Source organism: Scyliorhinus torazame, chromosome 3 (assembly GCF_047496885.1).
Source record: "Scyliorhinus torazame isolate Kashiwa2021f chromosome 3, sScyTor2.1, whole genome shotgun sequence".
NCBI lineage: Eukaryota > Metazoa > Chordata > Chondrichthyes > Carcharhiniformes > Scyliorhinidae > Scyliorhinus > Scyliorhinus torazame.
Window position 1 is genome coordinate 10,794,936 of NC_092709.1, and position 26,306 is coordinate 10,821,241.

The 26,306-nt window shown below is 47.7% G+C and overlaps 1 protein-coding gene and 1 long non-coding RNA gene across 4 annotated transcripts in view; one reads left to right on the forward strand and one right to left on the reverse strand.

Annotated features, from left to right (window-relative positions):
• Positions 1-26,306, forward strand: part of stpg2 (sperm-tail PG-rich repeat containing 2) — a 649,746-nt gene that overhangs the window by 434,341 nt on the left and 189,099 nt on the right. The gene's annotated exons all lie outside the window — the stretch shown is intronic.
• The window catches only part of LOC140409469 (uncharacterized), a 57,599-nt gene that overhangs the window by 17,843 nt on the left and 13,450 nt on the right, over positions 1-26,306 (reverse strand). The window contains exons 1-2 of one of the 2 annotated variants that reach the window (XR_011940336.1): positions 7,143-7,386; positions 4,804-4,981 (exon numbers count right to left, since the gene is read on the reverse strand). This is a non-coding gene — a long non-coding RNA (uncharacterized lncRNA). Of the gene's footprint in view, positions 1-4,803; positions 4,982-7,142; positions 7,387-26,306 lie in introns of those variants that run through there. The other variant, XR_011940337.1, reaches the window with a different exon arrangement.

Consider the following 26,306-nt stretch of genomic DNA (forward strand, 5'->3'; position numbering starts at 1 on the left):
GTTGGAGAATTACAAGGGACTCTGTGATCAGATTGAACTAAAGTATCTGACTTTAAAGAGAAATGCCGAGGCATAGAGAAATGGATGGATCGTGCAGAGACCTTCTTGTTCAAAGAGACTGTCAATCAGGAAGGATTTCAGTTGGAGGAAGAAGAACAACAATGGACTATATTACTATACCTGTTTGTGTGTGCTGTTTTTTGAAACAAAAAAGTATATTTACTGTGTGCATTTCTTAAAGGATAGTGAAAAGGTGAAAAATGAAACCATCTTGAAGTTGATGGTCTATTTTTTTTTCTTGGGGGGAGGTGTCATGTGAGAGTATCTTTAAGAAATGGGTGTTTTTATAGAATAACTGTGGTGGGTGTACCTTTAAGAAATGGGTGTTTATTACTGCAGTGATGTCAGAGAGTGGGTGGAGCTGGGCTGTCAGCTTTTTACTTTTGCTTTAGGCTTTTTTGCTGCAGGGTGGGTTTGGTTTCATTTTAGTTTTGGAGAAGCTGCAATCACAGCAGGATGTGTGTGAATCTCTGCAAGCTTATGAGTGTCCATTTGCTGATTTCAACGTGGTCACTGTTCTCAGTATTGAAGTTAAGCCTGATGTCTTTCTGTAAAAAGGTGTCTTTAAGTCTTATGGATGTTAAAAGGAAAGTTTAAAGGATTACTTAGCGGTGTATTCTTTGGGGGTTGTATTTGAATTGATGGTTGCTAAGATGTTCACTGTATGTTTTAAAAAGGTTAACTTGAGTTCGTAGAATAAACATTGTTTTGCTTTAAAAAATACTTTTCCATTTCTGCTGTCCCACCCCTGTAGAGTGGGCCGTGTGCTCCCCATACCACAATCTATTAAAAGTTGGATGTCAGGTGAACTCCATGAAACACTTTGGGGTTCTCTAAACCCTGGCCCATAACAATATCAGTCATACAGAACGCGGGACTGAGCATCTTGAGTGAAGTCAAGAATATCTTTATTTATGTCAGTTTCAAATTCTATTGATCATGTCAAATTCCAAACAAATACAGAAATTGAAAGTTGTTTGTCCAACGCAAATACGGATGATTGAATCCAAATCAAGACACAATTCAGTTTGCAAAATGCATGATGTAAAACTGGAACAAAAGTAAATGGCTGTTTGCGAAGCAAAGTAGAACTAGATTTTGTCGGTTAGGTTAAGATGAATTCCGAGAGAGAAAGAGAGAGAAAGAGAGAGGGCTTCAAGATGATTTTGGAGAGCACGAGAGAGAGAGAGAGAGAGTTCTCTCTCTGTCTCATAAGTAAAACATAATCGTTAATATTCTATCCCCTTTCTAACTGCGCTTGGGTTAAAATATTTATAATTCATTTAATTCGATGAAATGTCTTTCTATTCAGTTTTAAGTGATAATATGGCGTGGGAGAACGTCTCTTTGTTTCAAACCACCTGTTTCCCACCATGTTCTCCAGAACTGGGATGTTTGCCCAGTAATGACAACAATGAGTCTAAAGTCAGTCCGAACACTGACTTTCTTATCAGGGGCGGGATTCTCCGCGGTCGGCGCGATGTCCGCCGACTGGCGCCAAAATCGGCATGAATCAGTCCGGCATGGCTCTGCCCCCAAGGTGCGGAATTCTCCGCATCTTGAGGGGCCGAGCCCTCACCTTGAGGGGCTAGGCCCGCGGCGGACTGATTTTCGCCCCGCCAGCCGGCGGGAAAGGCCTTTGGTGCCCCGCCAGCTGGCGCGGAAATGACTTTGCCGGGCGGCGCATGCGCGGGAGCGTCAGCGGCCGCTCACGGCATCCCCGCGCATGCGCAGTGGAGGGAGTCTCTTCCGCCTCCGCCATAGTGGAGACCACAGCAAAGGCGGAAGGAAAGGAGTGCCCCCATGGCACAGGCCCGCCCGCGGATTGGTGGGCCCCGATCGCGGGCCAGGCCACCGTGTGGGCACCCCCCGGAACCAGATCGTCCCGGGCCCCCCCCCAGGACCCCGAAGCCCGCCCGCGCCGCCTTGTCCCGCCGGTAAGAGAGGTGGTTTGATTCTCGCCGGCGGGACAGGCATTCCAGCAGCGGGACTTCGGCCCATCGCGGGCCGGAGAATCGCCGGGGGGGGGCCCGCCAACCGGCGCGGCGCGATTCCCACCCCCGCCGAATATCCGGTGCCGGAGAATTCGGCAACCGGCAGGGGCGGGATTCACGCCAGCCCCCGGCGATTCTCCGACCCGGCGGGGGGTCGGAGAATCCCGCCCCAGATCTTTCCCATGCTCTCAGCATTTTCTGCTGTTGTGGCTAATATATATGATTTTCAGTAGTGTAATGTCACCTAAATCATTTCTTTCCTCAAACCTTTATTACCTATAAAAAAGAAGGTTTCTATCAAATGGCCTGAACTTTACACTTCGCTGCTGGTGGGTTTTTAGTACAACTGGGCCTCCTGCTGGATTGCCGCCTTCCTCGGCCGCTCAGCGATTTTAAGCTGGGGCCTTGGCCGGGCTGCCTGCCCTTTCCCCAACTGAGGCCAATTATTCATCACTCAAGGACCGTTTTCCACCCAACCTCAATTTTAATGCGGGTGGGAGAATTTCCCAGGCGCTGGTGGGGCCCAAAAATGATTAGGTTTGGGCCTCAGGCGGGAAGGGTTGCGCCACCCTCAGAAGCTCACTTTTAACTTTGGGCGACCCCTGTCCTTAAGGACCAATGGCCGCTGGACCTCCTCCCATCGACCCCCCCGCCCAGTCTCTCATTGAAACACCAATACACATGCTCCCCCCCTCCCCACCGCCACTTGTCTATAGCCCTGCAGGGGGCTGGCAGAGACCCGTCGTGGATCTAGCAGCTTCAGCACTTCCGGGTCAGAGGCTGCGCGTGTGCACGGCGGCGGCCTCCAGCTGCCGTACTGCGCTCCATGGCAGACTCAGACCGCGGGGCTGGACTTCCCAAAGAGTGACCCCGATGGGCCGCGTGCCCGAACCTGAAAACTTGCCCAGTCCCGTAGAGGCCCCCCCCTGCCCTCCGATCGCCCCGCCCCCGACCATGGCGGCCACAGACTGAATCTGCAGCCGCCATGTGATCCCGAATGGCAGGATCACATTAGATCCACCCCGGCGGGACTACGGCCGGTCAGGGTGCGGAGAATGGCCGGGCGGGCCTCCAGCAATGGCCGCAGGTAGGGGATACGTGGCGCGCGGGCTTTTCGGGGCCCGGAGAATCGGGGAACCTGCGCTGGACCCGATTCCATGCGGGAAACTGGATTCTCCGCCCCCTCCGCCGGGCTGCGGAGAATCCAACCCCTCGTCTCTGTCGACCTCATGAAATTCCTCTCCCGTCCGCTGCTGCTTCTGTCGCTGTAGCGACCAGGGAGCCGTCAGCCAATCAGGTTGGTCGGCAGCTCTGTCCGGCGGGGCCTCCTCCTGAGTGAGGGGACGGAACTCCCGCCTGTGGCCAATTGGCGCTCGTGGGAGGCCGAAATGGCGGCGGGGCAGGCAGTGTCGGCGGGGGAGGTGTTCTCCGTCAACTCATCGGATGGCGAGGTGGGAAACCACGTGAGCTATCCCGGCTGCTGTCTGTTACACCAGGCTGGGGTGGAGGGCCTAAATCAGGGGAACGTGCTTCGAGTGGGGAAAGAGCCAGAAAGTGTTTCGAAAAGCAAATTGTTCGGTAAACCAGCGAATCGCTGAAAATAACCGCAGAGGAAGTCATCACCGTGTTCAACAATGCTGCTCTCTAATTACAGACTTGTCTTTTCACCAGCCAGGTTCCGCAGTCATATAATAAAGTGCAGCCTTTCAGCTCGTCACAGCAGGGAGCAAGAGAAATGCGCTTCTCTGTCCATAACGACAAGCTGTAGTCAAGGTGCCTTTTAAAAAAAGGCAGGGCTGACAGATAGTTAACATTCCCACTGTCAGGGTGTACTGTCTGAGCATGCCCATTGCTGAGCTGTCAGGAGATTGAGTGTAGTGTACGGGTGGGTGGGGGGGGGGGGGGGGGGGGGAGTGTACATACAGTTGCACCTTGCCTACATCCCAGCAAGATGAATGTGCACATTGTCACCCTCTCCCGTGCTGCTCCCCCAAGTCATTAGGCTGACAATACAGTAATTGATGGCTTGACATGGGAGTCTGTTATGAAGCTGCCCCTTTCTCCCAGTTTTCAAGCTGGCCCCTGCTCGCTATTTAAACAGCGTGTGGTTATCGAGTATGTCAGCGCATCTGTCTTCCCGTCCAGATTCCCGTCGTCTAAGTAATGACATGGAAACGGCACAGTATCCGCTGATGGATGCTGGCGTCAAAAAAGGTTACTCTTGTGCCGAGGGGCTTCTGTAGGTGGAGGTGACTCAGTAATGGCCGGCGTGTTATTCTTAATGTACTGGGAACAGCTGAGCATAACTTGGTTAACTCTTTACAAGAGCAAGTAGTACACTGCGATGTGGGCGGAAACGAAGAGCTGTTTTAAACTCTGAAATCTGCTACAAGTCCTCTTATTAACTGGGTCAAGGGGCATGCATTCAAACTAAATACTTGGCACTTAGCCCCACTGTGATGTTGTACAGTGCTGTACGGCATGCAATGGCCTCTCTTTGATAGTGTGCCGATATGTTTTAATCCTCATCGGAAATAAAATGTAGATGAAGCATATTTTTTTAAAAAATCACTGTAATCCAATTCTGCTCCAGGATGTGACCATTCAGCTCTGTGCGTCTATGTCGGTTTTTATGCTCCATTGAGCTTCCTCCCAGTCTGCTTCACCTGAGTCCATCACAATGTCATTCTGTGCTTTTCCCCCTCATATGTTTATCCAACTTCTCCTGAAGTACACCCATACTATTTACCTCAACCCGTGCCTGCGGGGGTTTCCTCCGGGCGCTCCGGTTTCCTCCCACAAGTCCCGAAAGACGTGCTTGTTAGGTGAATTAGACATTCTGAATTCTCCCTCAGTGTACCCGAACAGTGGCGACTAGGGGATTTTATTGTGGCGGCGAGTTCCATGTTAATTCCCCCTGATGAATTCTGTATTGAATTAAAAAAAAGATTTTTATTAGAAGTTTCCAATTTTAACAATTCAACAATTAGACATATAAAACACATAATATTTACAGAAAAGGATGTTTCTTCGGCCCTCACCCTTTCCTTGCCCCCCCCCCCCCCATTGATAGTCAGGCTCCATCCCGGCCCCTTCTTCCGCCATGGGTGTTGTAGCGTTATATTCTTTCTTTCATTTTGTGATTTTTTCTGTTACCCCTATGGCTTCACTGGAGGCTCTCTGCCTCCTCCCCCCTCTCTTTGCCCATGTCCCCACCACAAATGTCTGCATCTTGTTTAAATGCTTACTATTTGGGCCGAAGGTCCATTTAAGAACATAAGAACTAGGAGCAGGAGTAGGCCATCTGGCCCCTCGAGCCTGCTCCACCATTCAATGAGATCATGGCTGATCTTTTGTGGACTCAGCTCCACTTTCCGGCCCGAACACCATAACCCTTCATCCCTTTAGTCTTCAAAAAACTATCTATCTTTATCTTAAAAACATTTAATGAAGGAGCCTCTACTGCTTCACTGGGCAAGGAATTCCACAGATTCACAACCCTTTGGGTGAAGAAGTTCCTCCTAAACTCAGTCCTAAATCTACTTCCCCTTATTTTGAGGCTATGCCCCCTAGTTCTGCTTTCACCCGCCAGTGGAAACAACCTGCCCGCATCTATCCTATCTTTTCCCTTCATACCTAGTGAATCTCCTCTGCACACCCTCCAGCCCCAGTATGTCCTTTCTCAAGTAAGGAGACCAAAACTGAACACAATACTCCAGGTGTGGCCTCACTAACACCTTATACAATTGCAGCATAACCTCCCTAGTCTTAAACTCCATCCCTCTAGCAATGAAGGACAAAATTCCATTCGCCTTCTTAATCACCTGTTGCACCTGTAAACCAACTTTTTGCGACTCATGCACTAGCACACCCAGGTCTCTCTGCACAGCAGCATGTTTTAATATTTTATCATTTCAATAATAATCCCGTTTGCTGTTATTCCTACCAAAATGGATAACCTCATATTTGTCAACATTGTATTCCATCTGCCAGACCCTAGCCCATTCACTTAGCCTATCCAAATCCCTCTGCAGACTTCCAGTATCCTCTGCACTTTTTGCTTTACCACTTATCTTAGTGTCATCTGCAAACTTGGACACATTGCCCTTGGTCCCCAACTCCAAATCATCTATGTAAATTATGAACAGTTGTGGGCCCAACACTGATCCCTGAGGGACACCACTAGCTACTGATTGCCAACCAGAGAAACACCCATTAATCCCCACTCTTTGCTTTCTTTAATTAACCAATCCTCTATCCATGCTACTACTTTCCCCTTAATGCCATGTATCTTTATCTTATGCAGCAACCTTTTGATTTATATGTGCAAGAGACGGTGCTTGAAGGAGACATTATGAGTCTCAAGTATAACATTTAATGTATCCCAAGTTCCGATGATAATGCTAAAGTGCATTTATTGATCCTTTTAAAAACTCTCACATAAATTAAGTCTGCCAGCGGCGATCATTGTGAAAATTATACTGTGAAAATTATAAATGCTAGTTTTTCCCTAAGATTTGGGAGTCTATCGTTTTATTCTGCTATCGAGAAATGAAAAGCTTGCAAAGTTATTTTTATCAGAGTGCGCTATCCTCATTTCAAAATTGGGAAAGATGCGAAACAAGGTGCTGAGTCATTATCACCTGTTTTACGCTAACCCACTAAATCAAAATGACCCCTTTCCGGTCATTAGAATTCGCCGCAACAAACATTATCTTCATTGCCTGAGTGGTGGTTTCCATGTAGAATTGTTGAATTTTACACCACCAAATTCACATTTTTACAATCGCCATGGAGAAACCTGGAACCAAAATAATCAAATTCATTGAATGACTCCCAAATGGTGAAATTACCAACAAGGTTCCACTTTTTGTAGCTTTCACTTTAACACAAATCAGAACCTATGCAAATTACACTCAAACTAACCAGCAAATGATACTTCAAATAAATTGATGAACCTCACTTGAAACGGTCGATACAACAAAGATATGTCTTCTGCAATCACAAGCTTCATTCCCCGGACAAAATGGCAACTTTACAACTCAGCCTCTAGTGCATAGGATTTCTTATTTTCCTACTAATATTTACGTGCTATTCACACTCCTTCTATGATTCAGTCCTTTTTGGCCCGGTTGTCCATTTCTTCGCCAAGAGTTTTGAGAATTCTATTTTTCCTTTCACTGACAGAGCACTGACCCTTTTGTTTTAGAGAGAGCTTGGCTTGCATCTAAACGTATCAGGAGTTTGCTGTAGCACTTCATTGTATCTACAAGGGCATGCTCAATGCTTTCTGCCTCCAAGTCTCGTTTGTGTCTGAAGCTCTCCTGTGTGTCTGAAGCTCTCCCTTGTGTCCACCAGTCACCTCTAGCATTAACTTCCTTCCTGTTGGTGCTGCTTCCAGGTCAAGGGTTACCAGGCCTCGTGGACCAGTATGTCTTATTATCCAAGAAAGTGACAATTAATCGCTTTACGATTGATGCAAACTCTTAAAAGAACTCTTCAAGGATTCTTAAAAATAATTACCAGATTCCACACATTTTGAAGAAATCACAAATTTCCGTGACTGCACCTACTGCGTTGCCAAAAGCCAACACAACGTCTGCTGGCTCTTTGCAAAAGCTAATCACTTAGCCCAATTCCCTGGCTTACTCCTCAGGAGTTTTCTTTTCTTCTGCAAATTATTTATCCACTTCCTTTTTGAAACTGTTTGTGTCGACATTCCGTGCCTCAATAACTACCTGTGTAAGGATATTCTCATTCTCATAATGATCTAACCCTAAGTCTTTTCACCAACTCTTATTAAAGCCCCACTGAACTCTATTTCATCTGAGCATCTCTCTCATATCCCCATTCCAATGAAAATAACTCAATTTTCTCCATCGCCTCCCCAAAGCTAAATCTTCTTATCTCCAATATCATCTTATTACATCTAAATGTAAAGAAAGAATTTACATTTATAAGGCAGCTTTCACAAACCCAGGGCACCCACAATGACAGGCGGTACGGTGGCGCAGTGGTTGGCACTGCTGCCTCACAGCGCCAGGGACCCGGGTTCGATTCTGGCCTTGGGTGACTGTGGAGTTTGCACGTTCTCCCTGTGTCTGCAAGGGTTTCCTCCGGGTGCTCCGGTTTCCTCCCACAGTCCAAAGATGTGCAGGTTAGGTGGATTGGCCATGATAAAATTTGCCCTTTAGTGTCCAGGCATGGGCAGGTTAGGTTGTGGGGTTACGGTGATAAGGCGGGGTGCACGGGGGAGTGGACATGGATAGAGTGGTCAGTCGAAGGGTCAGTGCAGTTCGATGGGCCGAATGGCCTACTTCTGCACTGTAGGGATTCTATGATTCTCTGATATGTACTGAACCACTTCAAAAATATATTTGAAGTGTACTCTGAATATTGACCATCAAGAGTAACCCTTGAGCTCATACTTACTGTTGAAATTCCAACAGCCAGTTAAATGCATAATAGTAATTTAATTAGCTTTGATTAAGGTTGGTTCGTTGGACACTTTTACTTAAAAGGAAAGTTAATAATGGCTTCAGAAATGTCAGCACTCTTAAAAGGGATGTGAGCAGCAAATTACCCTTGTGAGTTATTTGCAGAGCTAATGGCTAGTTCCCAGAACTTAATGTTCATTTGTCCAAGGGCTGGGTTGTCGTGGGGTATCTGAGAGAGTGAAGAAAATTGATGAGATTGATGACTTCCACTTTTCTCCCAAACTCCAGTGCCCAGATTGTAACCTTTGCCTGGATTTATTGCTCAATGCATCGAACCTTTCTGGAGTACAGCCGGTCAGTCTTTATCACAGTTTCATTTGTAAAGTACAACGTCATTCTGAAGAGGCACTCTGAATCTCCTGATCATTGGACAGAGAAAGAGAGAGATGGAGCAATCAGCTCTTAAATCACTGTGCATGCGGCAATCAAGCTTGTCACACAAGTGCAGAAATAGGAGAATGCGACATTTGAATATTGTGAGGGGCATAGAGAGTGGATAGTCAGAGACATTTTCCCAGGGTAGAGGGGTCAATTACTAGGGGCAAGGTTTAGAGGAGATATACGAGACAAGGTTTTTACACAGAGGGTAGTGGGTGCCTGGAACCCGCTGCCGGAAGAGATGGTGGAAGCAGGGACGATAGTGATGTTTAAGGGGCGTCTTGACAAATACATGAATAGGATGGGAATAGAGGGATGTGGACCCCAGAAGTGTAGAAGATTTTAGTTTGGATGGGCAGCATGGTCGGCGTAGGCTTGGAGGGCCGAAGGGCCTGTTCCTGTGCTGTACTTTTCTTTGTTCTTTGTTCTTTGAATACTTGGCTGGAGAGGTGGTGTCGAGGGAGATTCCTGCGGCACTGGGACCTGTTCTGGGGAAAGTGGGATCTGTACAAGCTGGGTGGTCTACACATGAACAGGAATGGCTGGGCGGCACGGTGGCACAGTGGTTAGCACTGCTGCCTATAGCGCTGAGGAACCAGGTTCGATCCTGGCCCGGGGTCACTGTCCATATGGAGTTTGCACATTCTCCCCTAAATATGTGCACGTTAGGGGGATTAGCCACGCTAAATTGCCCCTTAATTGGAAAAGAATAACTGGGTACTCTAAATTCATTTTTAAAAAATGAACAGGAATGGGGCAAATGTCCTTGGAGGGAGATTTCCTAGTGTTGTTCTGGAGGGTTTAAACTAGATTGGTAGGACGGGAATCTAACGGCATATTCAGATTGGGCAAATTCAGACAGAGCAGGAAGTGGATGACAGAAAATGAACGAATGACTCTGAAAGACAGATGAAGCGATGGTTAAAACGTGCACAGCACATTCATTTGGCAGTGTCAAAAGGTATAAATTTAAACGCAAGCAATGTAGCAAAAAAATCCGATGAGCTGAGGGCACCAACAGTCATGTGGCAGCATAGCTGTAATGGAAACCTGGCTTAAAGACGGGCAGAATTGGCAACTCAACATCTCTGGACAGGTGTTCAGTGGGACAGGATAGAGTGGGATTGTTAGTGCTGTGAGGAGGGATGATGTACTGAATGAAGCATCAAATGAGGCCATATGGGTTGAGCTCAGAATTGAAAAGGGGGCAGCAACACTTCTAGGATGGTACTATACACCCCCAAATAGTGCGAGGGAGATAGAAGAGCAAATATGCAGGCACAGGTCTGAGCGCAAAAACAATAGGTCAGCAATAGTTGGGGGCATCAACTACCTGAATGCCAACGGGGAGATGAACAGTGTGAAGGGCACAGAGGGTACAAAATTCTTAAATTGTATTCAGTAGCACCCTTTTAGCCAACACATAACAAGCCCAATGAGAGGCAGCGCATTTCTAGAGTTAGTCTCAGGAGATGAAATAGTACTGAGCGACCATTGTGAAGGCGGCGGCCATAATGCAATTAGATTTTGCATAATTATAATATATAATAATAGAACAAGAGTAAAAGTTCTAAATTGGGCAAAGACAAATTTTACGCAGCTGAGAGGTGACCTGGCGAATTTAGGCCGGATAGAATTATTGGAAGGGGAATCAATGACAGACAAGAGGACGCATTCAAAAGTGAGATTCCATGGACATAATGTAGGCATTTCCCCACAAAGGAAAAGGGCGGCACTGCCAAATTGTGAGCTCCTTTTGTTATCTAGATGATTCAGGGCAAAATAAAGCAGAAAAAGAAAGTTTATGGCAGTCACAAAAAATGAATACGCTAGAAAGTTGAGAGGAGTACAGACAGTACAGGGGTGGGGGGGGGGGGGGGAGGGGTGGGGGTGTGAAGTAAAAAATGAAATGGGGAAAGCAAATAGAGGAATGAAGGAATATTGGCAGGTAAGTCAGGGAAAATCCAAAGATGTTTTATCAGCACATGAAGAGCACGAGGCTATCTAAGGAAAAGATAGCAGGGCCTATCAGAAATCTACACGGTAACATGTGGATTGATACAGAAGATCTGGACAGGGTTCTCATTGGGTACGTTTCTCTCTGTCTTCACGAAGGAGAGGCATGATGCAGCCATTCTAGTTAATGAGGAGAAGTGTGAAATATTAGGCACATTAAGAGCTAAAGTGAGAGGAAGTGCTGGAGGAACTGACATCCTTGAAGATCGATAAATAATCCAGGGTCAGATGGATTGTCACAAAGGCAGTCAAAGGAAGCCAAGGAGTAAATAACGGATGCCCTGAGGATAATTTTTCAATCTTCACTAGATACAAGGTCCCAGGGGATTGGATGTTTGTGAGTGCCGTACCACTGTTTAAAAAGGGGGCGATGGGTAGGTAAAATAATTATAGACCAGTCGGTTTGACTTTGGTAGTGGGGAAATTATTTGTACCAATTCTGAGAGCCAGGATGAACTGTCACTTATTAGGGCAGGGATTAATCATGGGGTAGTCACCATGGTTTTGTTAAGGGAAAGTCTTGCCGTACTAACTTAATTGAATTTTGTGAGAAAGTAACAATGAGGAGTGTTGAGGGTAGTGTAGTAGATGCTGTCTACATGGATTTCAGGAAGGCATTTGACAAGGTCCCACATGGCAGTCTTGTCAGAAAAGTAAAAGCCTGAGGGAAATAGGAGAATTTGGCAGGTTGAATCCAAAATTGTCGCAGTGGTAAGAAACAAAGGGTAATGATCGGATGTTTCATACAATGGAAAGCAGTTACAAGTGATGCTCCACAGGGCTGAAAATGGGGCCCTTGCTGTTTGTTCTATACATGAATGACTTCGACTTAAAAGTGGGAGGCATGATTGAAAAATTTGCAGAGGATATAAAAATTGGCCGTGTAGTACATAGTGAAAAGGATAGCTGTGGGCTCCAGAATTATATCAATGATTTGGTTGAGTGAGCATTAAAGTGGTTGATAGATTTCAATCTGGAGAAGTGTGAGATAATGTATTGTGGGAGGACAAACAAAGCAAAGGAACACTCAATAAACAGGGTGACCTTGAGAAACGAAATGAAAATTGCTTATTGTCACAAGTAGGCTTCAAATGAAGTTACTGTGAAAAGCCCCTAGTCGCCACATTCCGGCGCCTGTTCGGGGAGGCTGGTATGGGAATTGAACCGTGCTGCTGGCCTGCCTTGGTCTGCTTTAAAAGCCAGCGATTTAGCCCAGTGCTAGAGGAAGTGAGAGATCACGGAGCGATGTCCTTGAAGGTGACAGAATCGGTGATGAATAAGGCATATGGAGTGTTTTCCTTTACTGCGCGAGGTATAGAATACGAAAGTAAGGATGTAATGCTGGAACATAAAATTTGGTGAGGCCACAGCTGGAACTTTGTGTACAGTTCTGGTCACCACCTGACAGGAAGGACATAAGTGTTGTGGAGAGAGAGCAGAGGAAATTTACAAGGGTGTTGCCAGGGCTGGGAAATTGCAGCCATGAGGAAAGATTCCGTGGGCGAGGGTTGGTTTCCTTCGAGCACAGGAGGCTGAGGGTTAACTTGATTGCGGTTTACAAAATTACGAGGGGCCTAGATAGAGAGACGGGGAAGATTTGTTTCCCCGAGCAGAGAGGCCAATTACCAAGAGGGTACAGATTTAAGGTGATTGTTTTTTTTCAAGCAGATCTTCCCAAACACATTTTTTCCCCCTTTGGGGAATAGTGGGGGAAGGATTCATGAGCTGAGAATCAGCTCGTTGAACTGTGTTATGAACTCTCCTTCATGGCCAACAAGCCCTGTCATGGACTTGAACCTGACGCTTCTGGTCCAGGGGAAGGGACTGTGCCACAAGACCTCCTGGGTGATTGGTAGAAGGGTTTGAAAGGATATTATGAAAACGTTTTCACCCAGAGGCCGGTAGGTGTCTGGAATTCATTGCTTGGACGAGTTGTTGAGGCAGAAATCTCCAACCCAGGTACCTGGACCTACACGTGAAGTGCTGTAAACTGCAGGGCTACGGACTGGATGCTGGAAGATACGATTATAATGGGCAGCTAGTTTTGTCTTCAGCTGCCACAGACAAGATGGGCTGAATGGTCTATTGCTGTGCCGTTACTTTTCTATGGTTCTTTGTCGGTAGTGCATAGAGTTGTTATGTCAGAGAAGGAGGCCATTTGGCCTCACAAGTCCAGGCTGGCTCACGCAGGACAATCCAGTCAGTCCCATTCACCCACCTGATCTCAAAACCTTGCAAGTTCATTTCCTTCAAGTGTCTGTCCAATGTCTACTGAAACAATTGGTTGTTTGCATTTCCACCACTTTCATGGGTAATAGATTCTAGGTCATTACCACACACTGTGTTAAATAAAGCCTTCATTACATTCCCCTGCATCTCTTGCCCCAAATCTTAAAAATTTGGGCAGCATGGTGGCACAGTGGTTAGCAATGTTGCTTCACAGCGCCAGAGTCCCAGGTTCGATTCCCGGCTTGGGTCACTGACTGTGCGGAGACTGCACGTTCTCCCCGTGTCTGCATGGGTTTCCTCCGGGTGCTCCGGTTTCCTCCCACAACTCCCGAAAGATGTGCTAGTAGGCAATTAGAACATTCTGAATTCTCCCTCTGTGTACCCGAACAGGCGCTGGAGTGTGGCGACTAGGGGTTCTTCACAGTAACTTCATTGCAGTGTTAATGTAAGTCTACTTGTGACAATAATAAAGATTATTATTATTACCCATGTGCCACCAGGTAAAGAAAACAGTTCCTGTCACAATCTTGCACTCCTCCAGCAACTCTCCTTTGTGCCAAGGAGAAGCCCTAACCTTTCCTTTTTCACCTTGTAACTAAAATCCGTCATCCATGGAACCATTCTGGTAAATCACTGTCTCGAGGACCCTCGCATCCTTCCTAAGGTGTGCTGAGCAGAACTGGGGGAAAAATTATAGTCAGGGCCTAACCAAAGCACAGTGGTTAGCACTGCTGCCTCACAGCTCCAAGGACCCGGGTTCAATTCCGACTTTTAGTGACTGTGTGGAGTTTGCACATTCTCCCCATGCCTGCGTGGGTTTCCTCCGGGTGCTCCGGTTTCCTCCCACAGTCAAAACATGTGCAGATTAGGTGGATTGACCATGATAAATTGCCCTTCAGGGTCCAAAAGGTTAGGTGGGGTTCTAGGGATAGCTTTATTGGAAAGGCGTTTTCTCCGTAGGCTGCTTAACTAGCCCTCCCAAACTGCCGATGGCACCATCAATACATCACATGGTCAAACTCTTAAAGTGATCTTGTTCGAACTAGGCAAAAATTTAATAACAAAACATATTCAGCGCCTCAGATTATGGAGCCCAAGATCCCATATGCATTGGCAGGCACCCTCTCAAAGTATCCTGCAACTATCAAAGGGCCTCAATTGGGATCTGGGCAGGAACGCCACCTGCAAGTCTTCCCACCCCCAACTTAACCAGAGGGAGGCCGGAAAACAGCAGGATCTCCATCCCACACCCTCCTGTCTGATCAAATGCCCCTCCCTCCTCTTCTCACCTATGAGGAAGCATTACATTCCATCCTGTGTCTCCGATGTAATGACTGGTCGGTCCAAACATGCATTTCTAAATAACTCTGTAACTGAATAAACAGTAATGCTGCATTGGACGTCATCCACCGGTCAAACGAAGGAGTGAATTTCCGCGCACTGGTGAGAGACAGTCTCTGCCATTTCCATTCAATTGCGCAAGGTACAACAGCCAGAACTACTTGTGCTATTGGTTCTTACCTTCTTTACAAACCTGCTGGTGAAAATTTTAAATGCCAATGGGTCCTTTTCCTCGAGCCTTTTCTCCCCCCATTTACGTCAACTCCCATTTCAGAACTGGCGGTGCTACGGAAGACCCTGCTGCAATGCAGCATTTCACCTCTTGGTGAATATATGATGAGTAAGAAGGACGACGAGGGGAAAATTGTCAGTCACTCAGCCTTTGAAAATCCATCAGTGTGAGTTCAGTGGGCTCATTGCTCGAGAAATTGTCCTTTGTTTGGGTCTTGGCTTCTCAAATAACCTTTCTGTGAGAATACCTTGTCTCAAGGGGGCAGCATCTACGATTGATGGTTTTCAGAGGTTGTTGCTAAAAAGTTACAATGTAAACCTACATATAGAGAGAGACTGCGGGCATCCACTGATGGAAGTAATGCTTCAGTGTAGTCGGTGATGTGTCGGCAGGGATTTCACACATCACAGACACAATTGTGTCCCCGTTTGACAGCAATACTTCTCAAAAACCAAAGTTTTACATTTGTAAAGAAGAATCTGATACCAATCTTACTTTTCTGTTTGAATGAGGAGCATTCTTTTTAATAGGGGTACAAGTTCTGTGAGCACTTCTTCAGCATTTAATATCCTTTTGTGACTAGGGAGATCAGTGCTGTGCAAAGTACTTCAACTGTGGTCTAATCAAGGTTCTACAAAAGCTAATACAACCTCAAGCTAGTTTTCTTACATTGACCCCAGAGCTTTATACTCTTATCAATTGGCATTATCAACTTCCATTGCTACTTCGGGCAATTTATGTGTTTAAACATAGCTTCAATATTTGTACCAGGTTCTTATTCACAAATTTAAAACTTTGGAACAAGAATGTGATGACCATTGTGAGGCAGCAGTTATATTGAAAATAATAATAATCTTTATTGTCACAACTAGGCTGACATTAACACTGCAATGAAATTACTGTGAAAATCCCCCAGTCGCCACACTCCGGCGCCTGTTCGGGTACATAGAGGGAGAATTCAGAATGTACAATTCACCTAACAAGCACGTCTTTCGGGACGTGTGGGAGGAAACCGGAGCACCCGGAGGAAACCCACGCAGACACGGTGAGAACGTGCCGACGTCCCACTGGGGTAGGAACTTTCCGGAGAGAGTTAGCTGGATCTTTCTGGAGAGAATTAGCTGGGTCTCTCTGGGGAGAGTTAGCTGGATCTCTCTGGAGAGAGTTAGCTGGATCTCTCTGGGGAGAGTTAGCTGGATCTCTCTGGGGAGAGTTAGCTGGATCTCTCTGGGGAGAGTTAGCTGGATCTCTCTGGGGAGAGTTAGCTGGATCTTTCTGGAGAGAGTTAGCTGGATCTCTCTGGAGAGAGTTAGCTGGATCTCTCTGGGAGAGGGTTAGCTGGATCTCTCTGGGGAGAGTTAGCTGGATCTCTCTGGGGAGAGTTAGCTGGATCTTTCTGGGGAGAGTTAGCTGGATCTCTCTGGGGAGAGTTAGCTGGATCTCTCTGGGGAGAGTTAGCTGGATCTCTCTGGAGAGAGTTAGCTGGATCTCTCTGGAGAGAGTTAGCTGGATCTCTCTGGGGAGCGTTAGCTGGATCTCTCTGGAGAGAGTTAGCTGGATCTCTCTGGAGAGAGTTAGCTGGTTCTCTGGGGAGAGTTAGCTGGATCTCTCTGGAGAGAGTTAGCTGGATCTTTCTCAGGAGAGTTTGCTGGATCTGCCAGGGGAGAGTTAGCTGGATCTCTCTGGAGACAGTTAGCTGGATTTCTCTGGAGAGAGTTAGCTGGATCTCTCTGGGAGATAGCTGGATCTCTCTGGGGAGAGTTAGCTGGATCTCTCTGGGGAGAGTTGGCTGGATCTCTCTGGGGAGCGTTAGCTGGATTTCTCTGGAGAGAGTTAGCTGGATCTCTCTGGGGAGAGTTAGCTGGATCTTTCTCAGGAGAGTTTGCTGGATCTGCCAGGGGAGAGTTAGCTGGATCTTTCTGGGGAGAGTTAGCTGGATCTCTCTGGAGAGAGTTAGCTGGATCTCTCTGGGGAGAGTTAGCTGGATCTCTCTGGGGAGAGTTAGCTGGATCTCTCTGGAGAGAGTTAGCTGGATTTCTCTGGAGAGAGTTAGCTGGATCTCTCTGGGAGATAGCTGGATCTCTCTGGGGAGAGTTAGCTGGATCTCTCTGGGGAGAGTTAGCTGGATCTTTCTCAGGAGAGTTTGCTGGATCTGCCTGGAGAGAGTTAGCTGGATCTCTCTGGAGAGAGTTAGCTGGATCTCTCTGGGGAGATTTAGCTGGATCTCTCTGGGGATAGTTAGCTGGATCTCTCTGGGGGGAGTTAGCTGGATCTTTCCGGGGAGAGTTAGCTGGATCTCTCTGGGGAGAGTTAGCTGAATCTCTCTGGGGAGAGTTAGCTGGATCTCTCCGGGAGAGAGTTAGCTGGATCTTTCTGGGGAGAGTTAGCTGGATCTCTCTGGGGAGAGTTAGCTGGATCGCTCTGGGCAGAGTTATCTGGATCTCTCTGGAGAGAGTTAGCTGGATCTCTCTGGGGAGAGTTAGCTGGATCTTTCTCAGGAGAGTTTGCTGGATCTGCCTGGAGAGAGTTAGCTGGATCTCTCTGGAGAGAGTTAGCTGGATCTCTCTGGGGAGATTTAGCTGGATCTCTCTGGGGATAGTTAGCTGGATCTCTCTGGGGGGAGTTAGCTGGATCTTTCCGGGGAGAGTTAGCTGGATCTCTCTGGGGAGAGTTAGCTGAATCTCTCTGGGGAGAGTTAGCTGGATCTCTCCGGGAGAGAGTTAGCTGGATCTTTCTGGGGAGAGTTAGCTGGATCTCTCTGGGGAGAGTTAGCTGGATCGCTCTGGGCAGAGTTATCTGGATCTCTCTGGAGAGAGTTAGCTGGATCTCTCTGGAGAGAGTTAGCTGGATCTCTCTGGGGAGAGTTAGCTGGATCTCTCTGGAGAGAGTTAGCTGGATCTCTCTGGAGAGAGTTAGCTTGATCTCTCTGGGGAGAGTTAGCTGGATCTCTCTGGAGAGAGTTAGCTGGATCTCTCCGGGAGAGAGTTAGCTTGATCTTTCTGGGGAGAGTTAGCTGGATCTCTCTGGGGAGAGTTAGCTGGATCCCTCTGGGGAGAGTTAGCTGGATCTCTCTGGGGAGAGTTAGCTGGATCTCTCTGGGGAGAGTTACCTGGATCTCTCTGGGGAGAGTTAGCTGGATCTCTCTGGGGAGAGTTAGCTGGATCTCTCTCGGGAGAGTTAGCTGGATCGCTCTGCGGAGAGTTAGCTGGATCTTTCTGGGGAGAGTTAGCTGGATCTCTCTGGGGAGAGTTAGCTGGATCGCTCTGGGCAGAGTTATCTGGATCTCTCTGGAGAGAGTTAGCTGGATCTCTCTGGAGAGAGTTAGCTGGATCTCTCTGGGGAGAGTTAGCTGGATCTCTCTGGAGAGAGTTAGCTGGATCTCTCTGGAGAGAGTTAGCTGGATCTCTCTGGGGAGAGTTAGCTGGATCTCTCTGGAGAGAGTTAGCTGGATCTCCCCGGGGAGAGTTTGTGATCTGCCAGGGGAGACTTAGCTGGATCTCTCTGGGGAGAGTTAGCTGGATCTCTCTAGGGAGAGTTAGCTGTTTCTTTCTCAGGAGAGTTTGCTGGATCTGCCAGGGGAGAGTTAGCTGGATCTCTCTGGAGAGAGTTAGCTGGATTTCTCTGGAGAGAGTTAGCTGGATCTCTCTGGGAGATAGCTGGATCTCTCTGGGGAGAGTTAGCTGGATCTCTCTGGGGAGAGTTAGCTGGATCTTTCTCAGGAGAGTTTGCTGGATCTGCCTGGAGAGAGTTAGCTGGATCTCTCTGGAGAGAGTTAGCTGGATCTCTCTGGGGAGAGTTAGCTGGATCTCTCTGGAGAGAGTTAGCTGGATCTCTCTGGACAGAGTTAGCTGGATCTCTCTGGGGAGAGTTAGCTGGATCTCTCTGGAGAGAGTTAGCTTGATCTCTCTGGAGAGATTTAGCTGGATCTTCCTGGAGAGAGTTAGCTGGATCTCTCTGGGGAGATTTAGCTGGATCTTTCTGGGGAGATTTAGCTGAATCTCTCTGGGGAGAGTTAGCTGGATCTCTCTGTGGAGAGTTAGCTGGATCTCTCTGGGGAGAGTTAGCTGGATCTTTCTGTGGAGAGTTAGCTGGATCTCTCTGGGGAGAGTTAGCTGGATCTTTCTGGGGAGAATTAGTTGGATCCCTTCACCGTGCTGCCAGAATCAAAACTGAGCCAAACGCAAACCTTGGGACTCTGGAAACACATCCCAGTGGAATAGGATCCAATCACCACCTGTTACTGGGCAGAGCACAGCCTTTTGGTCCAATCCTTCGACCACCAGCCAATCAATCAAACCAAGTCCCAACCCCATCTCCCTCTTTGGAGCCGGCCCGTCTGCAGCTCCTGTTTAAAGCAGCACTGGCTCCTGGATTCTGCTGCTTGAATGAAAGATGCAGACTGCTTGTCTTAAAATCAGGTGGCCATTAATCATCCATGGATCAAAAATGCCACGGCAAAAATAAAAGAATGTGGAAATAAGGGAATAATCACGGAGTAAACAGGACGGAACTTTACATTTGGAAGAGGTAAACAGACGGATCAAAGACCCCTGGCACTGGAATTGGTCGTGATCCATATCTGTGCAGTGGATTTGACGTAGTTTCGGGCAGAGGTCAGAGTGACTATTGACTGCAGGGCTTCCTGTTCTCAGCTCTACTATTAGGACATGGACTAGCTGAAAATCAGGTACGTCTGGTCAATAGCAACGGACGTGAAGCCCACCTGGAGTGAGCTGTCAGTCAGAGATCAGGTGCCGGGACGGGGAAAGGGAAGTGGGGGGGTGGGAAACGACCTTCATAATGATTTTAAAGCAGCTCCTTGCTAAAGGAGCATCTTCAAGGAGGAGAAAGATCTGGCGAGTCTTACGGCGGGAATTCCAGAGCGTAGGGCTGAGGGCCACGGATAGCAATAATGAAAATTGAGGATGTGCAAGGGGCCAGAATTGTTGGGGTACAGCGACCTTCGAGGGCTGAAGTCGATTACAAAAGGGACAGATAGTATGAGCCTCTCTGGACATTTAAATAAGAAAAGAGGTAACAAAGTGAGTGTTGGTGCGATAGAAAGTGAGTCCGGAGTATTAATAACGGAAAATAAAGATATGGCAAATGAATTGAACCACTATCTTGCATCGGTCCTCACTTTAGAGAATACAAGTCATTGGGGAACTGGAAGGGAAGGAGGAAGTAAGGAAAATTACAACCACCAGGGAATTGGCACTGAGTAAATTGCTGGAGCTACAGGACTTCATCCGAGGATCATAAAAGAAGCGTCTAGTGAGATAGCTGATGCATTGATTTTAAATTTCCAAAATTCCCCAGATTCAGAGAAGCATCCATGAGATTAGAAAATAGCCATTGCAGCCCCTTTATTCAAAAAGGGAGGGAGACAGAAAGCAGGAAACTACAGGCCAGTTAGCCTTACATGGGGAAAATGATCGAGGTTTTATTAAATACGTTATAACAGGGCATTTGGAAAACTTCAGCGCCATCAGGCAGAGTCAACTTGGTTTTGTGAAAGGGAAATCATGTTTACCCAGTTTATTTTATTTTATTCTTTTATTTGTTCATGGGATGTGGGCGTTGCTGGCTGGGCCAGCATTTGGTGACCATCGCTAATTGCCCTTGAACGGAGTGGTCTATTTGGTCATAGGGCATTTAAGAGTCAACCACATTGCTGTGGGTCTGGAGTCACATGTAGACCAGACCGGGTAAGGACGGCAGATTTCCTTCATTAAAGGACGTTCGTGAACCAGATGGGTTTTTGTGACAATCGGCAATGGTTTCATGGTCATCGTCGGACGTTTAATTCTAGATTTTTATTGAATTCAAATTTCACCATCTGCTGTGGTGGGATTGGAAGAATGGTCCGCAGAGAATTACCATGGGCCTCTGGGTCACTAGTGCAGTGACAATACCACCCCCTCTCATTTATTGGACGGGAGGTGGTGTGGGCTGTTTGGATGGGATTCGGGAAAACCAAATCTAATCGTATCCATAGGCGACAGCCCTTGTGTAATTCCGTCAGTGTGACACCTGTGGTGGCGTCGGGGAGGTTGAGGCGGAGGGTGGGGGGGGGGGGGGGGGGGTGGGGGGTTGGTGGGGGGTTGTGTTATTAGATAGAAGAAAGTTGGCCAACCTAAGGCAGAGTGGTCTTCTGGCCTGCTTCTTCATTGCTGCTTTGAACGTCTGCACAGCGCTCGCCGCTAACCCAATTGAGGCAGAGTGACAGGGGAACGTTCTAGTCAGCTAAATGTCATTTGTTTGCACAAAGTGTTGACACTCTTCTCCAGTGAACGCAGTGCTGTTGTCAGACACTATTGTTTCAGGAAGGCCATGGGCTCAGGGCCTCTAATTTGGCCGCTGAGTTCGCCACCCCATCAATTGAGCGTGCAATCACTTTGAGCTTCAACCAATATGAGGAACATTCTATCCAAGAACTGCAAAGTCCACATGTATCCTCGTTCATGGGTGGCCGTGTTATTCCCACGGGCGTGGGGTTGGCTGTGGGTGTCAACACTTGCTGTGTCTGGCAGGGGTTGCATTGGCGCCCCATGTGTTAATATCCGTATTTATGCCGGACCACCAAATATACCTCGTAAGTTGCATTTCATTTTTGATGGGCACTGCAATTCCTGCAACAGTGGCTCTCTTGCTGGGGGTGCTACCACCCCTCGGGAACCCCAGAGTATGACTCATGCTTACAACTGAGTCCACCTTTATGAGCGAGGTAAGGCTTTAACTGATCAGATTTATCATGATAGCACCTGGTTAGGATCATACGCTTCATGACTGGGCCGCGTAGCAAACAGTTCTTTATATGACCTGACCGATACTAACAAAGTGTCAAGAACGTTTAGTGCCAGGGCGATTTCTTGATGCACGGGTGGTTGTGCCAGGTTCTTTGGAAGTAGGAGCTGACTCAGTGCATCAATATTTTAAATTTGGGTGCCTGGGCTGTGCTGGAAGAGGTAATCGTGGGCCGCCAGCAACAAGATGTTGCCAACTTTTGGTTGGTTCAATTGGCTCTGTTTTATAACCTTTGCTCTAGAGTCGCCAGGTATCTTTATGATACCGCCACGAGGTTCAAGTTAAAGTACTGATCAATAACTCAATATGCCAATTAGTAAGATTCAAATCAAAGCACATTTATTATACACAGTTAATCGCTACTCATGCATAAACTCTACTTTTTAAGCTATTTCTATCACTAACAGGCCAATACTTAGCTTCGGACTGGCCCACCAGGTCAGGGGAACAAATGGCCTTTCGTTCGGGTTCTGAGTCTGCGGGATTCAAAAGCTGGTATGGACTGGTAGCGAGGAGCGCCTATCTCGTAGCGAGCATTGACTTGAAACTTGCGTTCTTTGGAGGCAGCTGGACAGGTCACTGTCAAGGGTTGGTTCGCGTTGCTGAGTGACCCTGTCAAGAAGGACGATTTGAACTTGAGGACTTTACTTTATAGTCCCCAGGGGCTTCCCGCCTTTCGGGGTGGACCCCGTACCTGGTTTCAAGTGATTGAACTTCGTTCCAATCGCTTGGTTCGATTTCTCCAATACTGGAGCGGTTCCCTGATCGATGGGCAGTCTTTACGTGCCCGTTAACATCTTTTGTGTTGGCTCCTGCTGGCGCCGAGGAGTCTGGCTTGGCTTTGTTTACCTTAAATGTTTCAATTGGACCCGGGGATCGCTCATTACTATGTAGATGGCTGCTACATTACTATGCAGATGGCTGCTTGTATCGATGCTGTCTGGGCTTTTGCAGAGTTTAATACACAGTAAACTTGCACCTGCTAGTTTTTGCCTGTGTTGGCTGAATTTCCCTTCAACCTTTGCTGTTCTCCATTTTACGTCGGGAAGTGGCCAACCCAGGTGGCTACAAAGGCCCACCGCTGAACCCTAGCGGAGGCAATTGGAGGTATCGGCCTGTCTTCATGGAGGAGCCCCAATAGAGGCTTGTGTTCAGTTATTATTGTGAAGCGATGTCCGTAAACATACCGGTGAAATTTTTTGATGAGGTAGATGATGACAAGACTTTCTTTCTCGATCTGTGCGTTTTTCTGATCGGCATTGGAGGAGTTCTGGATGCGAAGGCCATTGACCTCTCTGATCTCTCTGAGCCATCTTCCATTTTATTGGACAGAGCCACCCCTATTCCATATGGTGGGGGTGGGGGGGGGGGGGGGGGTGGTGGGGGGGGGGGGTCGGCTTCGGCAACATGGGAAGATCCCGCCGGCAAGAGAGGCTGGGGATTTCCACCCTTCGAATATTTTTAAGGCAGAGCAAAGGGGTGAAAGATTATCAAGGGTAGGTGGGAGGTGGAATTAAGGTCTCAATTAGCTCAGCAATGATCTCATTGAATGGCAGAGCAGGCTCGAGGGGCCGAGTGGCCTTCTTCTGCCGCTAATATGCTTATATGAAATGTTTTTAGAACAGCAAATTGATGAATGGCTTTCGTGGCAGTTAGGCGTCACTGAGCTGTGCTATATTCCAGCTCCCCTCACCAACAGAAGATGCAAATATTGGAACACGCTCAGTTGGGAGGTTTCATGACATAGTTCAGAATTTCTGAAAGTCTCTCTGGAGGCCTGAAAGGCTCTGACTCTGTTTCTTTCTGGGTCCTTTTAATTGTTTTATCATCCATTTCTTTTGTGGCAGCAATCCCTTTGGATAGACCCAACCCTCTCTCAGTTCGGAAGGTGGAAATTCAGAGAATGATAAGCCCAGTTTCCCGATACAGGCAAGGCCCCCGGATTTGCCAGTCTCGACCTGGTGGGGCCCGTCCCGGGGGAAGTAGCCCCTCCCAGCCAAAAGTCCATTGCCTTTCAGCGGGTGGGTAGGGCAGGAAAATCCCACCTGAGGTGCCACGCTTCCAAATTCTGCCTTCGGCACTGTTCCCACGGACAAAGGATTTTGTTTGTTACCCGTGCCTGCCATAGCGGGTAGCTCTCTCGCCTCTCAGTAGGCTGGACATGGGCTTAAGACCCAATCCAGATACTTGAGCACTTAATAATAACAATAATAATAATAATCTTTATTATTGTCACAAGTAGGCTTACATTAACACTGCAATGAAGTTACTGTGAAAATTCCCCTCGTCGCCACATTCCGGCGCCTGTTCGGGTTCACAGAGGGAGAATTCGGAATGTCCAATTCACCTAACAAGCACGTTTTCTGGGACCTGTGGGAGGAAACCGGAGCACCCGGAGGAAACCCACACAGACACGAGGAGAACGTGCAGACTCCGCACAGACAGGGACCCAAGCCGGGAATCGAACCCGGGACCCTGGCGCTGTGAAGCAACAGTGCTAACCACTACGCTACTGTGCCATCCACTAGGACTAAGGGGCATAAACTGAAGATAAGGAGTCAACCAGTTTGGATTGGAATCAAGGTTCCAGGGCAGTACTGAGGGAATGCTGCACCGCCAGAGGTGCCGTCCTTTGGACGAGGCGGTCAGTTGAAGTTTCTCTTAGATGACTGTGAAAGATCCCACAACATTACTTTGAACAAGAGCAGGGAGGTCCTCCTTGGTGCCCTGGCAACCCCCCCCCCCCTCGCGCCCCCCAGCACCTCAATCAGCCCCAACATTCAGCCAAACAAATGATTGAGTCTTCCCCGCAGTGCTGATTGTGGGATCTTACTGTGCATAAGCTGGCAATTTCCTACATTACAACAGGGAGCACACTTCAAAAGTACCGCGGTCTGTGAAGTCTGTTTGGGACGTTTCGAGGTCCTGTAAAGGCTTTACTCTCCTTGTTGGGATTTGAGGAGGTGGGGGGGGGGGGGGGGAATATTGTCGCCTGACCCGGCATCGATGCCGTGAGCACTTGCAGCTCGAGCCAAGAATAATCGTTCAAAAGGGAAGCAAAAAGAAATCTCCCTGCACAATATTCACCGTGTGGGTGTCCCTCCTCGGTACAGTGAGCTTGGGAGCATTTATTGATGTAATATTGAACTTGGTGAGATGATTTAATCTGCAGGGGTTAAGTAACAGAATATGACCACTGTCTGAGGCCAGTGTGCCACTGAACAGCAGACACGATATATGGAGAATGATTGGTCTCAAGCTGCTGGTCCATAAACCTTTCAGCTGAAGGAGCAGGCCGGGGCCTATGCCTTTCTTAATTGCGCATGGCAAAATAGGCACACGCCCTGCGACATAATCGTCCGAGTGAAACGATTTTACTCAGGGCAGAAATTGCTGCGAAAACTTTCTTAATCGTGACAAAGTGTCAGATCTGCCGAGCAAATGCCATTTACCACCAGATGGCGTAGTCGTAACAGCCCCTTGATGGTTTGCTCAGCCTAGCCCCCACACCCCCCCCCCCCCCTCCCCCCCCCCCCCCCCCCGGGTGCACGGACTGACACTCATGCAAATTGCTGGTGAACTGGATGACAACCCAATCAGGTGTGTCCTGGATGAATTAAACACTCTGTGAACTCGGAGCAGTCTCCGTGTACCCAGCCCCGACTGATAGACTGGGCAACCACTGGACCTCGGAGACAGCCCGTACCTCTGGAGCCAATAGGTGATTTGAAGATAAAGCTCATGCTTATGCTTGGAGCTCTTCCTTTGTGTGCTGAGTTGCTTGGTTTCTGCAGACAGGCGGTCTGGTGATTCTTTGGATGAGAATACAAACAGTAGGCCAAAGGTTGTGTTCACGATGCTTGTCTTGGCTACCAGAGCAACCGGACGTGATTTTAAACTCGGCGCAAGTGGAAGGATTTTGAATGAGTTAAACGGCAGGATTTTCCATTCCCCACATCTGCGTCGGGCGAAAAACAGGTTAGCCACCCTGCGCCAGCATGCAAACCGCCAATTTAATGCCCAAATTCTCCAACCCTCCGAACCTGGGGTGTGAGTATTTACAAGCAGGGCCCGGGCACCATGGCCTGTGAGGGGGGCCACGGAGTTAAGAAAACTTTGTACATTAATCGGGCTTGCTGGGGGGTGGGGGGTGGTGTGTTAGGCAGGTTGGTTCGACTGCACTCCATGCAGGGAAGTTAGAAACAGACGTCTAACACAGGAGAAGATCCAACACTGTTTTATTCAACTAGATGAACTGCTGTACATATTCAGCTGTGGGTCGACACTATACTGATCTGACGAGTGACCTTGTAGTAGCCTGACCAGACTTACTAGCTACCGCATGGTGTTTGCACTGTGCTAGCTCGTGGACTCTGACTGTCTCAGTAGCTGGGTCCCGAGAGAGCGGGAAACCTAGTGCCCTCTGGCTTTATAGTGGTAGTGTCCTGTCTGTGCTGTGTTGCATGCTTACTGGTCATCCTGTGTGTCAATCACTGCCTGTCTGCATCTCATTATATACATGAATGGATATTATGACATCTCCCCTTTTTTTTGAGTTAAGTAAATACTGAGGTATGTATATATATATGTATATATGCCTGACTATATACAAACGATGATTGTACAAATGTATATACATGAGAAGGTGTCGATAGTGCAGATACATGGCAAACTAAGCAATATTTACAAGAGTTAAGTCGATGGATTCAGTCACAAAATTTACAAAAGTTAAGTCTACAGATTCAGTCTTTG